The following is a 14,181-nucleotide window of genomic DNA, read 5'->3' on the forward strand; positions in this document are numbered from 1 at the left end:
ACACCTCACGGAGATAAACGCGGCAATTGTCTGATCGCGCTTTGCAGACAAACTGCTCGGCGTTCTCTCTTTTAAGTCCAAGATTAGTCCTGGTTTAGACCTGGTTTAGTCCTGACCCACCCATGGGTTAAAAAAAAAAATCAGCGAGACCGCGAAAAGTGAACCGCGATATAGCGAGGGTCGACTGTAAGCTCAATATGGAGCCTCACCTCCCACCCCAGTAAGGTGTCCGGGTTTTCACAAATGGAAATATGGTCACCCTATTAGCTGCAAGGTGCAATTTGTAGTTTTAACTTGTCTCTCCTGGATATAATTTTGTTTTTGCTTTGCTTTGCTGGGAATGTTCCGCAATATAGCATTCAAATCATCAAAAACCTGCAAGCATTGAAGTGGGATAGCTGCTTTGTGAAGGCAATTTGAGTACAGAAATGATCAAAAATGAGGCACTTTTTGACAAATCTTCAAAAGTGAAGCTAGGTCCATGTGTTTCCTGTTTTATCAATTCATCTCATCATTTAGTTCGCGTTTTAAAATGACTGAAGCACCTGAAAACTACAACTTCTTTTGATGTGAAACAACAAAGGTAAGGCACTTTTTTCATCGTGTTTTTTGTGCTGTGGTTTGCCCTTGGCTTTTTTGGCCGCTTGCTGCTTGGTAAATTTTTGTGATATAGAAGTTGTCCTTTGCTTTCAGTTCTAGAAAAATATCTTGCGTAGCTTTTAGAATTAGCACAAAGTTTCTTGGAGTTTGTTTAATGACATCTGTGCTCAAATATTTACTTGGTTGAAGATTCATTATGTAATTTTAGTATGTCTATGGGGCGATGTTATTACTTTGCCTGGAATGATTTTTTCAGTAGGCTATAGCATAGGATGACCAGATTTTCATGCAAGTCAATACAGTCTGTATTCTGTATTTTATCTAAAAAAATATCATTGTACACCTCTCTCTTACTGTTAGCAGGGATCAAATTGGTCAAAAATAGGGACATCTGGGACATTTCTTGTATATAAAACTAGAACAAATCAATGGTTTTGGATAAATCTGTAAGGAACACTGGGCTCAAAAACTGGGACTGTCCTGGGTAAATAGGGACATCTGGTCACACTACTACGACATTCAACTTATCTATCTCCTTGAAGACAAGCAAGTGACAGACAGAGGCGGCAGTAGCTCAATTGGTAGAGCATTCGCCCACTGATCTGAAGGTTGGCGGTTCAAATCCAGCTCTGTACATAAACATCACAGGTTGAGTGGTCAGATCCACTGACCCACAGGTTGGCTGGTGTGATTCTAGCTCCCACAGATGAATGCTGCCTTGGGCAAGACACTTAACCCACCTTGCCCACAGTGTACTGGTGTATGAATGGGTGAGTGGTTCCTTGTTGTAAAGCGCATTGAGTGCCTTGAAGGTGGAAAAGTGCTATAGAAAAATGTGACCATTTACAAGCCAATTTACTTGTAAGATCTGGAGACATGACCCTGGCGCTCACACAGTCTGTGTGTTCTGCAAGGCATTTTTGAACACTAAAACACGTTTATTTGAGTGTAAAATCCCTCAGTCGTCCATTTAGAATCCATGGCAGAAGGAGAAATTCAATTGGTCAACTGGACAAAAGTTTATTTGGGTTGAATACATTTCGCAGCTCCTCCAAGCTGCTTCTTCAGTTCTGGTCAAAAAGCTGATGGATACTTCCTTATATCTGCCTGAAAGGAGGAGCTAACTACACTGAAAACTACTCTGAAACTAACACTCATACTTGTTTACAGTTTTCTGTTAGTTAGCTAGGCCTATTGACCTGCACTGAGTGTGGGGTCATATTGGCATAATCATTCAGGGCCATAATGGGTGCTTTTCCTCCTCTGGGTCTGATGTGACTATCTCTTTTGTTTTCTTGGTTTGTTTGTTTTGATTTAGGTTTGGTTTAGGTTTAGTCCTCCCTTTCTGTTCAAGGAAGGATTCTATTTCTTAACAAAATAGCCTCTTTAACTCTCCTCTCAAACTGATTCTTTTCTCTGGCTAAGATCTGTACCTCATTATCCTCAAAAGAGTGACCTGTGCTCTTAGGTGGAGATGTACATCAGACTGAGGTCCGCTGCTGCTCTCTCTTGTCTGTGTTGACACATCCTTTTGCAAAGTGGGTGTTTTGTTTCACCAGTGTAACGTTCACTGCAATCTCCACTACACTGAATGGAGTAGACCACATTGCTTTGTTTGAGGCTTGGTGTTTTGGTGTTTTGGTGGACCAGTTTCTGTCTTAACCTCCTAGGGCTTACTGGTCACATATGTGGACAGCACTTTTTAACTCTTATGTCCACAATCATGTTCAGTGCTGAATTGGGGGTATTATAGACATGTGTGGGCAGTGACTCCATCACCATCCAGTGGTGTCAGAAGAGCCTAACATACTGTTGGCAAAATTTAATATGGTGGCAAGCACATGGGAAGATTCAAGTGGCAGCTCTATACACAAACATTGATAGGGTAAGAATTACTGTCATATTTTATGGCTTATTCTGATTTAGATATTTATGAAAGTGTTGTACATCTGTCATGACATGCAAATTTGAAAAAAACAAAACAAAAAACATTGTAACAATAACAACTTGTGAAGTAACATGATGTAACATATGTGTACTTACGGACTGATGCTGCTTGAAAACACGAAAATGCTAAATACGCATTCACATATGTACAGAAGAAGAAAAAGCTATCTCTCTTGCAGCTAAAAAATCTGTACATTGTCCCAATGAAAGAAATAACAATCAAGTCACTACATGCATACATACATAGATTAGTTGGCTTGAAAATGTTAGTAAAAATCTAATATGGTAGTAAAAATGTTAGTTCACTTACTTACTAACTTACAGCTAACTCTGACGTAGTTAAAACACTGTACATTGTACCATAACTACATACATAAATAACATTTCATTTGGTCATGTTTTTATTTCTAGAGCGTTTTTTCTGTGCAAAGAGCACTGGAGCTACTTGGGTTATTTGATGGAGACAACTCGGATTTGGACTTGTCTGACAATGATGATCCTATCATGGATGAAAATTATCAAACACCATCACAGGAGCAAAGTAGGAGGACCCCAATCCTGAGCCCACTCAGGATTGGGGTCCACTCACAGCAGACCTAAACGTTTCTGTGTTGCAGATAATGGTTAGCCAAGACCGAGTATATATTTGTTGATTTTATGTAGTTAGGGCCTCAGGGCTACATGAAGGATTGGCAGCAAATGCTAATTAACAACACCTGTTGACAAGTTCATGGTCAGAGACAGAAACAGAGGCAGAGACAGCTACAGGTTCATCCCGCACTCCCAAATGTCGCTGTCAAACTCAAAAGATTGACACTGATAGCTCAGAAGATGATTTGGATGAGCCAACACCAGGACCAAGCCAAACCAAGAAAAAGGGAGTGTCCAAACAAAGTAATTGTGATTATTTTTGTTTTTTAGTATTATTTTATTTATGTATTATAATTTATTTTATTTAATATTATTTACACAATAACTATTTTTATAAATACATAAATTAATTAATTAATTTTTTTTTATCCTAAATCTGGTTGTGCAGGACGTGGAATTTGCTGGAAGGCAACTCCATTGACCCCAAACATTGCACAGTATCAGCATTGGAACGAAACTGATCTAGACAGACATGAAGGGACCCCACTGGATTATTTTGAACAGTATATAGATAGAGATTTGATGGCAATGATTGCAGAATGCTCTAATGTTATTAATACATGCAAAATCAGTCAGGAAAAACAAAAAACAAAACTGCTGTGTTTAAGGTGAAAATAAAGTTTTTCTTTCCGTTACTCAAAGGTGACTTTCTTTTAGGTTCCAATAATCCCAAATAGCAAAGCAAAATAAAAAATCCACATAAAAAAAAAAAACAAACTCTAAATAAGATAAACAAGAAATTTACATACAAAGTTCACACATGTGTTTTGTTCTAAGTTAATTTATTGTCATTTCTTTTCTGAAGTAAGTAAGTAAGTAAGTCCCCATTTATAGCGCTTTTCACAGACATTTCTGTCACAAAGACGCTTCACTACGGAGCCCGCCCGATGACGTACGCGAAAAAAGATATTAAATCGTCGCCTCAAATTACTATTTCGTTCAAACAATATATAATTCGTTCCCACACTTTAGCTAAATCGTTCGCACGTTTTAGATATATCCCTCGCACGTTTTAGATATATCGTTCCCACACTTTAGCTAAATCGTTCGCGCACGTTTTAGATATATCGTTTGCACGTTTTGATTAAATCGTTCCCACGAATTAAGAAAATGCCGCCAATTAAACAAACAGGGCGTGGTGTTTCGGTTGATTTGGCAAGTTCTTCTTGCATGGCTAGCTGGACCTCGGACTTCAGCAGACACAAATAAAGGTAAGATATATATCATTATTTATATGTCTCTCCCCCCCCCCCCCCCATTTTTGACAACGTATATTGCTCCCTACTCAAATGTATGCTTATGTAAATGTAGGCTTATATAAAATCCAGGATCGTGTAGTAGCGTGGCATAGTGTGCATGCTATAGCTAAATAAGAAAACAAAACAAAATGCTAGCTTAAATACTAGTGAGCTAATGCTGCTTGCTTATAGTTGAAATGTTATGGAGTAAAGTGACAGTAAAATTGTCCTAATTGTTTACCGTGTGTTCATGTAGCAATAGATGCTCAACTGCTGCTTTTTTGAGGGAGCGTAACACAGAGGAGGGAGTCATCCAGACACTGAAGGATGAAAATGTAAGTTTCTCTGTTTTTTCCACCTCAGAACATTGATCTCGTAACATCTATAGCCTACAATACAAGTGCCAAACACACATCCATATAGAATGTAAGATACCGATTTGGATGAAATGCGAATAGACCTGTATAGACCCAGTGTTAGCCCCAATTTCGTCTTAGCGTTAGCCATCTATCACCACAAACTATGAAATACCAGGACTGTTTTGAAGACTTACAACCACTCAACTACACGTGAGTAACACCAGAGCCTGATAGAAATCACTGCCACATGTAGAATTGTTTTTGCATTGTTTATTGACGTAGCGATTAGCATCGAAAAGAAGTTATATGTTAACGACCACGTAATAAACATTTCGTAAATCTAACGCTATGCTGGACAATAATACGCCAAAAAATAAAGAGGGCCACAACAGTTTGACAAGAAACCCCTCGATTTATTTCATCCAGAGCCACATAAATCCTGCATACAGTGAACTTTAAAGACTAGTGCTTATTGACACATTTAAGTAGACCGTGTCCTCAGCATCAAGCACCTCACTCCTGGAATAACTCTGGTACTTTGTGTCAGGACCTGATAAAACTTTTACATTTATTGTCCTGAGTATATATTTAATGAATACCTTTATACATGGTTATGCTATTACCATGATACAATGTGTAACACACGTGAAGACAGAGGCCAGAACTTGTTTGTAACAGTGTGACTGAAGAAATAGGAGTAATAGGGCTACAGAAAGATATTGTATGCACCATCACGTTGCCCAGATCTCTCACTTAACAAGATCTTGATTCTTGCTAAAATATACATCGACTGTTGGTACACCTCATAATATAGAACAATGTACTAAAACATGTTAACGTAATAAAGTGTATTCCAGATAGTAGTGTCCTGTTACATGCCTCCTTAAGATATCAATTATTTTGCAATTTCAAGACAAGTCAACTGCTTTTGGAGTGATCTGACTGTGTGATGAAAGCAATACCATGTAGAAAAAAGTCAATGGGTGAAACAGCGACATTTTCATATTTTAATTGAACTTGTATACTGTATAGTTGACAATGGTTCTCAGTTTTATGCTATTAGTTATAGTAAGGTTTGTTTTGAAACACTTTTCAAAATAGTTTTCTAGATAGTCAAACATCCACCGTTTAGAATAAATAGAAAAACTGGCAAAGGACAAATTCAATTTGTCAAACAGACTAAAGCTTTTTTGAGTGAAAACGTTTTGCAGCTTATTCAAGCTGCTTCTTAGTTCTGGTCAGATGCTGGTGGATATTGCCTTATATTTGCCTGAAGGGAGGCGATAACTACACAGAAACTACTTTGAAAGTAACACACCTACTTGTTTACAGTTTTTGTTAGTAAGTGCAGTACAGTAGACAAAGCTAACAAATAGAAACTGTAAACAAGTAGGTGTGTGCATTTCAGAGTAGTTTCAGTTTGAACATTTTCAATCAAAAAAAAACTTTTGTCTAGTTGACAAATTGAATCCTTTGCTATGGATTAGGGATTTTACAAACAAATAGGAAAACTGTTAGGAAAAGCTAGAAAAACAGCTATGAACATAAACTTAACTGTAATAAGTCACCCACCCATCACCCACTTTGTCCACTTTCTTTTTGTTTCATGTGCGGACGAAGAGGAGGAGGAGGAGGAGAAGGAAGAAGAGGGTCCGAGGGTCCCGCATCATTTTGAGATGAGTTTTTGACAAAGACTTGAATGTATGGTTTCTTTTCTTGAAGATGCTACTTAAGTGTGCTGCTTATTTTCTGCAGAAAAGTGACGATGGATATTCATTCTGTCAGCAACTTTTGGGATGTACTTTGCCAGGTCATGGTCAGTCATTAATGGAATGACAGTTTCGTCAATCTGAAAAAAAGAATAAAGAGAATGTATTAAATCATATAATCAAGCATACAAATGAACACACCAAGGCTTCACATTTGTGGCACCCTGGACATATTTGCTATAAAAAGACACCCCACAATAAATTTTTATTTGGTAATGTTCTGACTGTATTTTGGTTCATTTATGTGTGGCACTAATTCACTTTTAATTATTCTTATAATTAAAATACCAAATATAATTAATACAAAATTAATCCAGTAGGTGTTGGTAATGGCACAATGACCTTTATTGTTTATATTATTGTATTACTATTGTGTATAATATTAATGTATAATTCCAGTTTATATTGCATATGTAATTTCAAGTGCAGGTGGTTCAAAGTATTAACTATGGGGTTGCTTTTATGGGCTTACTTTTTATAGGGTTACTTTTGTCTCATTAATATTCACAAATGCACAGATGGTGATCTACAAATAGTCATTGGTTTGTACATGTGTTTTGATATCCACAAATGCCAATTTAATATTTGTAACTTGTATTTTGCTATTTACAAATAGATGGGCATTTGTAAATATATATTTTTTCATTTGCAAAAAATAATTTCATTTATAAAACTGAAAATTCTGTTTGTAAAATGTGATTCGCATTTGTGGATCACCAGTTCCATGAATCCATCGATTCCCGGTATGACATCATTTTGAGACGCTCAAACTCCTAACAGATCCACAAATACAGACACGTTCTTGACCAGCAGGTGGCAGCAGGTGGCACGCGAAACATTTGACTGTTGGAAGCGTTTCTTGCTAACTTAACGTCACTTAGGCTAATTTTTACCTTTATCAAACGCCTCAACAGCTGAGGACTAAACCAGAACTGAACCAGGACCGAGTGTCTGAACGACCGGAGTTGTGCCCGCGGTGGCGGTGGGTGGACCGGCTCAGAGCTCCGCGCCCCGCTGCCGTCACCGGAACGCGCTCCGCGGATTTGGTGTCCTCTTTCTCTCTCTCGCTCGTTCGCTCGCGCTCTCTCTCTCGCCTTCTTTCTTTCAAGTCCAGGACTAATCTTTGTGGAGAGAGAGGGGACGGGGTCCTGGTTTAGTCCTGTTTTAGTCTAGTTCAGTTCTGGTTTAGTCCTTAGCTGTTGAGGCGTTTGATAAAGGTAAACATTAGCCTAAGTGATGTTAAAAGTTAGCGAGAGACGCTTCCATTTCACATGTTTCCATTTCGCATGAGTTACACACTGTATTGGCTCTGGATGAAATAAATCGAGGGGTTTCTTGTCAAACTGTTGTGGCCCTCTTTATTTTTTAGCGTATTATTGTCCAGCATAGCGTTAGATTTACGAAATGTTTATTACGTGGTCGTTAGCATATAACTTCATTTCGATGCTAATCGCTACGTCAATGAACAATGCAAAAACAATTCTTCTACATGTGGCAGTGATTTCTATCAGGCTCTGGTGTTACTCACGTGTAGTTGAGTGGTTGTAAGTCTTCAAAACAGTCCTGGTATTTCATACTTTGTGGTGATAGATGGCTAACGCTAAGACAAAATTGGGGCTAACACTGGGTCTATACAGGTCTATTTGCATTTCATCCAAATCGGTATCTTACATTCTATATGGATGTGTGTTTGGCACTTGTATTGTAGGCTATAGATGTTACGAGATCAATGTTCTGAGGTGGAAAAACAGAGAAACTTACATTTTCATCCTTCAGTGTCTGGATGACTCCCTCCTCTGTGTTACGCTCCCTCAAAAAAGCAGCAGTTGAGCATCTATTGCTACATGAACACACGGTAAACAATTAGGACAATTTTACTGTCACTTTACTCCATAACATTTCCACTATAAGCAAGCAGCATTAGCTCACTAGTATTTAAGCTAGCATTTTGTTTTGTTTTTTTTATTTAGCTATAGCATGCACACTATGCCACGCTAATACACGATCCTGGATTTTATATAAGCCTACATTTACATAAGCATATATTTGAGTAGGGAACAATATACGTTGTCAAAAATGGGGGGGGGGGGGGGGGGAACATATAAATAATGATATATCTTACCTTTATTTGTGTCTGCTGAAGTCCGAGGTCCAGCTAGCCATGCAAGAAGGACTTTCCAAATCAACCGAACACCACGCCCTGTTTGTTTAATTGGCGGCATTTTCTTAATTCGTGGGAACGATTTAATCAAAACGTGCGAACGATATATCTAAAGTGTGGGAACGAATTATATATTGTGGGAACGAAATAGTATTTTGAGGCCACGATTTAATATCTTTTTTCGCGTACGTGATCGGGATGTCATCGGGCGGGCTCCGTACTTCACAGATCATTACATTCAGCATATATTATTCATTCACTCTATACCTGGTGATAGTAAGTTACTGTACTATTGTACAATGGTGGTCTGCTCAGCCACATTGGATGCAACAATTCAAAGACCTTCCAATGCAATACTGATTTACCAACCACATACAAATTATGCAATCTTTTGGTAAATATAGGCAAGGCAAGGCAAGGCAAGTTTATTTGTATAGCACAATTCGTACACAAAGTAATTCAAAGTGCTTTACAGAATAAGAAATACATTAAAATCATAATAAATAATATACATGCATTAAAAAGCATTAAAAGTGCTCATCAATGTTTCACTCTGTCTCTGTTGGGCTGTACAGTGTTTTAAGACCTCATCTTTTTGACTACAGCTTTGAAAAAAGGCCTGACCCCTGTTTGAGGTGTGCACAGCTTTTTCTTTAGCTTATCCAAGATATTCCGGTCCATTGGTCCATCCTGAAGGCAAAGGATGAATACACTTATTGAATAATATTTTGTGATCTTCTTGATCACAGACCGGACCAACTTTTTTCTTATACTTCATGCTTGGCTTCATAAAAATGGGCCAATCTTTGACCTCCTCCATTAACTGCTCAGCTAACTGGTAGGAGATGCTTGGGTTATGAACCAGCTCCTCTTTACACAGCTCGGTGATCAGCCAGGTGGTCAAGTTTAAGAAGTCCTCTCTCTCCCATTCGTAAGTCTTATGCATCATGCCCGTACCAGAGACCAGACGCTGTTTAGCCGCCTGCACGAGAATCGGCGTGAAATCACCTTCTACAAAATAAGTACAGATCTGTTTCTTTGAGTACTTCTTCTTCAGTTCCTTCATCACATCACTGGCTACTTTAAGAGCGTTGGCACTAGATGGTACCACAGCAATGGGCCATCCGCTGAGTTCAGCAGCCAGGTCTGCTGCTAAGGACTTAGTCTGGGTTTTGAAGTACTTCTTATCCAGATCGTACTTCTGACACTTCTTGTTATATTTCTCCACCTTCTCTATTATAGTGGATGCCATTATCGTGAAGAGCTCTCGGTTCCATTGGTATTCCTGTCTTTCTTCATCATCCCTCTCTTCACTCGCTTCATCATCGTCATTAGAGAGGGATGGTATCTTATTGATCACCACTTTGCCAAACTGGACTGAGAAAGGGGTAGGTATCTTCTTAGAATCCAGTGCTGATGTGGTCAGCGTATTATCTGTACAATCTGGGGCAGGAGGCGCTGGTGTGTCTGTTTGAGGACCCCGAGCTAGTTTGGTTGGCCTAAGAACCTCTACAGGTGTCTCTACTTCACAAACTGGAGGACTGGACTTCTCCATAGAAACGTGGAGCCTCCTTGAGACACGGGGCGCTCGTGTCTTCGTATTAGAAACCAAGGCTGGTTTGGTTGGCCTAAGAACCTCTACAGGTGTCTTGACTTCACGATCTGGGGAGCCAGACCTCTCCATAGAAACACAGCGCCTCCTTGAGACAGGGGGCACTGGTGTGTTTGTAGTAAAAACTGAGGCTGGTGTGGCTGGCCTATGAACCTCTACAGGTGTCTTGACTTCACGATCTGGGGAGCCAGACCTCTCCATAAAAACACAGCGCCTCCTTGAGACAGGGGGCACTGGTGTGTTTGTAGTAAAAACTGAGGCTGGTGTGGCTGGCCTATGAACCTCTACAGGTGTCTTGACTTCACGATCTGGGGAGCCAGACCTCTCCATAAAAACACAGCGCCTCCTTGAGACAGGGGGCACTGGTGTGTTTGTAGTAAAAACTGAGGCTGGTGTGGCTGGCCTATGAACCTCTACTGGTGTCTCTACTTCACAATGTGGGGGTGTGGCCTTCTCTATAGAAACAGGATGCTTATTTGAAACAGGGGCTTGTGGACTAACAGGGGGCTTTTGAAAAAGGGTGTCATAAACCTGTTTTGATGTCTGTACTGTCCAATGTAGGGGATTGGTCTTCTCCACAGAAACACAAGGCCTCCTTGAGTCATGGGCTGGTGTCTTTCTCTCAGAAACAGAGGCTGCTGTGGTTGGCCTATGAATGTTCGCTAGTGTCTTTACTTCACAAGGTGGGGGCGCAGTCTTAGGCCTAGAAACAGGCAGTTTTCTTGAGACAGGGGCTGAAAGCTGCTGCTTTAAAACAACTAATACTGAAGGGTTTATTCCCTTGGCCACATGTCCATTTACAGACATCAGCTGGTAGATCTCTCTATAAGCAAGGCAGATATCCCCTCTGTACTGTTTTTGTGCTTCCTCTTGCAGCCAATCATCCATCGGAACTAAAACCTCCAAGACCTCCTCTTTTATTTGCTGAACTATTTCTCTGTTGTTCTCCCACTGGAGCTCTTTCATGTTAGCAAGACCATTTATAAAGTAGTCAACTTTAAACACGGTCTGATTGGACTGTGATGTGAGGCGTTCACTGAAGCAGTCGTTGACAAGTGGCACTAGTCTATCTTCCAGTAAACACTCCAGCTCCACCAGCAATGAAGCCAAAACATCTACAGAATACTTCATGGACAGAAGCTTCTGCTTGGTCAACAGGGCAAGCATTCCCTGTTTGGCCATTCTATAGAGGAAAAAGTTCCTTATGGCATTGCACACCTCGTAAAAGAGTTCAATCTGTAAGGCCTTCGTTGGTTTATCCAACTCTTTGTAAATTGCCTCGATTTTACAGACCGCTTTTTTTGTGTCAGCACGTGATCTTAATATGATGTGATTTTCCTTTTCTGTAGTTAATGATTTACGGTCTGCAAGCACAAACTGACACGTACTATACCTGTCTAGAATGGCAGCTATCAACTCAGGCGTCGTCTTGGGTTGAACTGCACAATCTAGCGGTGTCATAGCGTATGAACTCTTATCATCATTGTCATTGTCGTCTTTGCAGTCGGTCATAAACTTATGCAGCACCCGTTTGGCTTTTATGGTACTGGCCAATGTTTTTGGCTTAAAATTTAACACTTCGTAGGTGGTTGGTAATTTTGGCCTACTGAACCCCACAGATTCTGCATTGACGTGATCAGGTTGTTGTCTCAGCCGGAGACGTTCGACCAGGTTTATATCACGCTGGGGAACCGGACTGGAGGATGTTCGTGTGTATCTACTTGAATGGCTCATCTTTACGTATTGTAATATATCTGATCTTTGACAGATAAACGTTGACAAACATTGACAGATATAACATTTCTGGTTACCCTCACAAGTTTTTATCTTAAAACTTAAAGACACTGTCTTTGATTCAAAGCGCTTTAAGGTTATGGAAGGGTCTTTTGGTTAACGTGGTTACCGTGGTTACCATGGTTACGTTTACAGTATATTTTCACATTCTTGAACCTAGAACACCCAGAACAGGAGCAAGAGATGGATTTTCCCATGAATAATCTTTATTGTAATATTTTCTATCGGTGACTACGCCAATTAACCTCCTATATTACAACAAAAACATACATTTTATCTGTCACCTATCTCTGTTCTCTCAGCTGGGGTCAAATGCTTATTTGTTAATAGTATCTATTGAGTACGGACCTTTACATGTATGTGGCATTATTATTTCAGATTCATATCAGATTGTTGGTTGCGCCCTCTTCGGACGCACGGGGATTTAAAGGGAGGGAGACGCGCGCACGGACACGCGCAGAGGGTGTGACGTTCCACGCCCGCTGGGACGCATGCCAGGAGCTGTCAGGGCCGTGGAGCTCACAATATTTTAATACATCGCTGCATTTTGGGGATTATTGCGTTTTTCATTTGTGCTGGATCTTACTCAGCCACGGGGGCTGCTGGACTGTGAGTCAAAACCGGAGCGCTGGTGGCGTGAGTAAAACCGCAAACTCTACAGACTCACGTCACGCTGCCGCGCAGAGGGGGGAAAAACTTTGGGAACTTTTGGAGACAACTAAAGTTTGCTCAGGACAATTACGGTTAAGGTGGTGGACTTGGATGAACTGCTCTTTATTGTTTTGTTGCACTGTGGTTTGGGATTTGTGTTTGGGTTTTGGGAATTGGGTGCGCTCGAGCGCGGGTTGGTGGTTAATATTATTATTAGTTAATGTGGCCGTTCTCGCATGTATCTGGCAATGCCAATAAAAACCGGATAGGCCAACAGCGCTTCATTATTTGCGTGTGTAACCAAGGTAAAATGTACTCTTGTTTTTATTTTTTGAATTTCACCAAAATCCAGTTTTATTTCCTTATAAGGTTGTGTTTAAGTTTATTTTGGCTGGTTATACCAGATGCTTTTATTTTGGCGGTGCCACTACTTTCCGTGGAGACGCGCGGTTCCCCTTTGCTCTGAGGAGAGCAGAGGGAGGTAAGCAGCAGATTTGCTCTCTTTATATGTAAAACGTTTGACAGAAAATTCATTCTGACTTTATTCAGACGTTGATTGTGATTTGTAAGGCCTTTGCCATTGTTCCTGTTGGTAAAACATGTGTGAAATATATATATATTTTTGGGAAAAAAACTGAGGCACTCAAAAAGTACAAAATAATTAAAAGCCTTTAATACCACATGGCAGATAAAGTTAAAATACGCCAACGCGTTTCGGCCCTTCGGCCTTCATCAGGGCAAACTCGAGATGGTTATCACAGTGCAGATTTAAAGTAATAGGTGTAGGTCACATGTTCACAGTGGGCTGGCCCACAGTCCCCTAGATGCATGATGGGACATGTAGGATTAACAAACCTTAATTATAGGCTAAACAAATTCAAATACAATAATACAAGACATAAATGGTGCAAATCCCAGCAACCAATACATAGATAGATACATTATATGAAAATAGTATAAAAAGATACATAGTGTAAGGATATATATAGAGTGCAATAACTCAAAAGTGCTTCAGCTATAGTTTGTATAATATAGTTAAGGGCTAGTCTTAAATAATTTCAAGATGACAGGGATATAGAACAAGGATCGATTACACATTTAAAGCTTGTAGTTTAAAGGAAGGGGGAGAAATCTAACTCTCCATTGAGTCCTGGAAACTGTGTGGCCTTGAGAGTGTAGATCCAGTAGGTTTCTCTCTGTAATAGTTTTTTCAGTCTATCTCCTCCTCTTATTGTTTCTTTAATATGTTCAATTGCACAGACTTTTAGGCTTTTACAGCTGCCATGGTTGGCTTCTTTGTAATGCACAGCCATAGGATACAGGGGGTTATATGTCCTTGTAGCCTGTTTATGTTCAGCCAGTCTGTTTTTCAATTTGCGTTTTGTTCGGCCTACGTAAA

General features: G+C 39.9%; 1 long non-coding RNA gene across 1 annotated transcript; it reads right to left on the minus strand.

Annotated features, from left to right (window-relative positions):
- Nucleotides 1-5,187: 5,187 nt before the first annotated feature.
- On the minus strand, nt 5,188-8,551 carry LOC129408139 (uncharacterized). The gene is made up of 2 exons (XR_008631834.1): nt 8,326-8,551; nt 5,188-6,644 (listed from the first exon to the last, which is right to left on the minus strand). It is a non-coding gene; the product is annotated as an uncharacterized LOC129408139 (long non-coding RNA).
- Nucleotides 8,552-14,181: the final 5,630 nt, after the last annotated feature.

The sequence above is a fragment of the Boleophthalmus pectinirostris genome, unplaced genomic scaffold (genome assembly GCF_026225935.1).
Source record: "Boleophthalmus pectinirostris isolate CB_2022bp ecotype Guang Dong unplaced genomic scaffold, ASM2622593v1 HiC_scaffold_15, whole genome shotgun sequence".
NCBI lineage: Eukaryota > Metazoa > Chordata > Actinopteri > Gobiiformes > Gobiidae > Boleophthalmus > Boleophthalmus pectinirostris.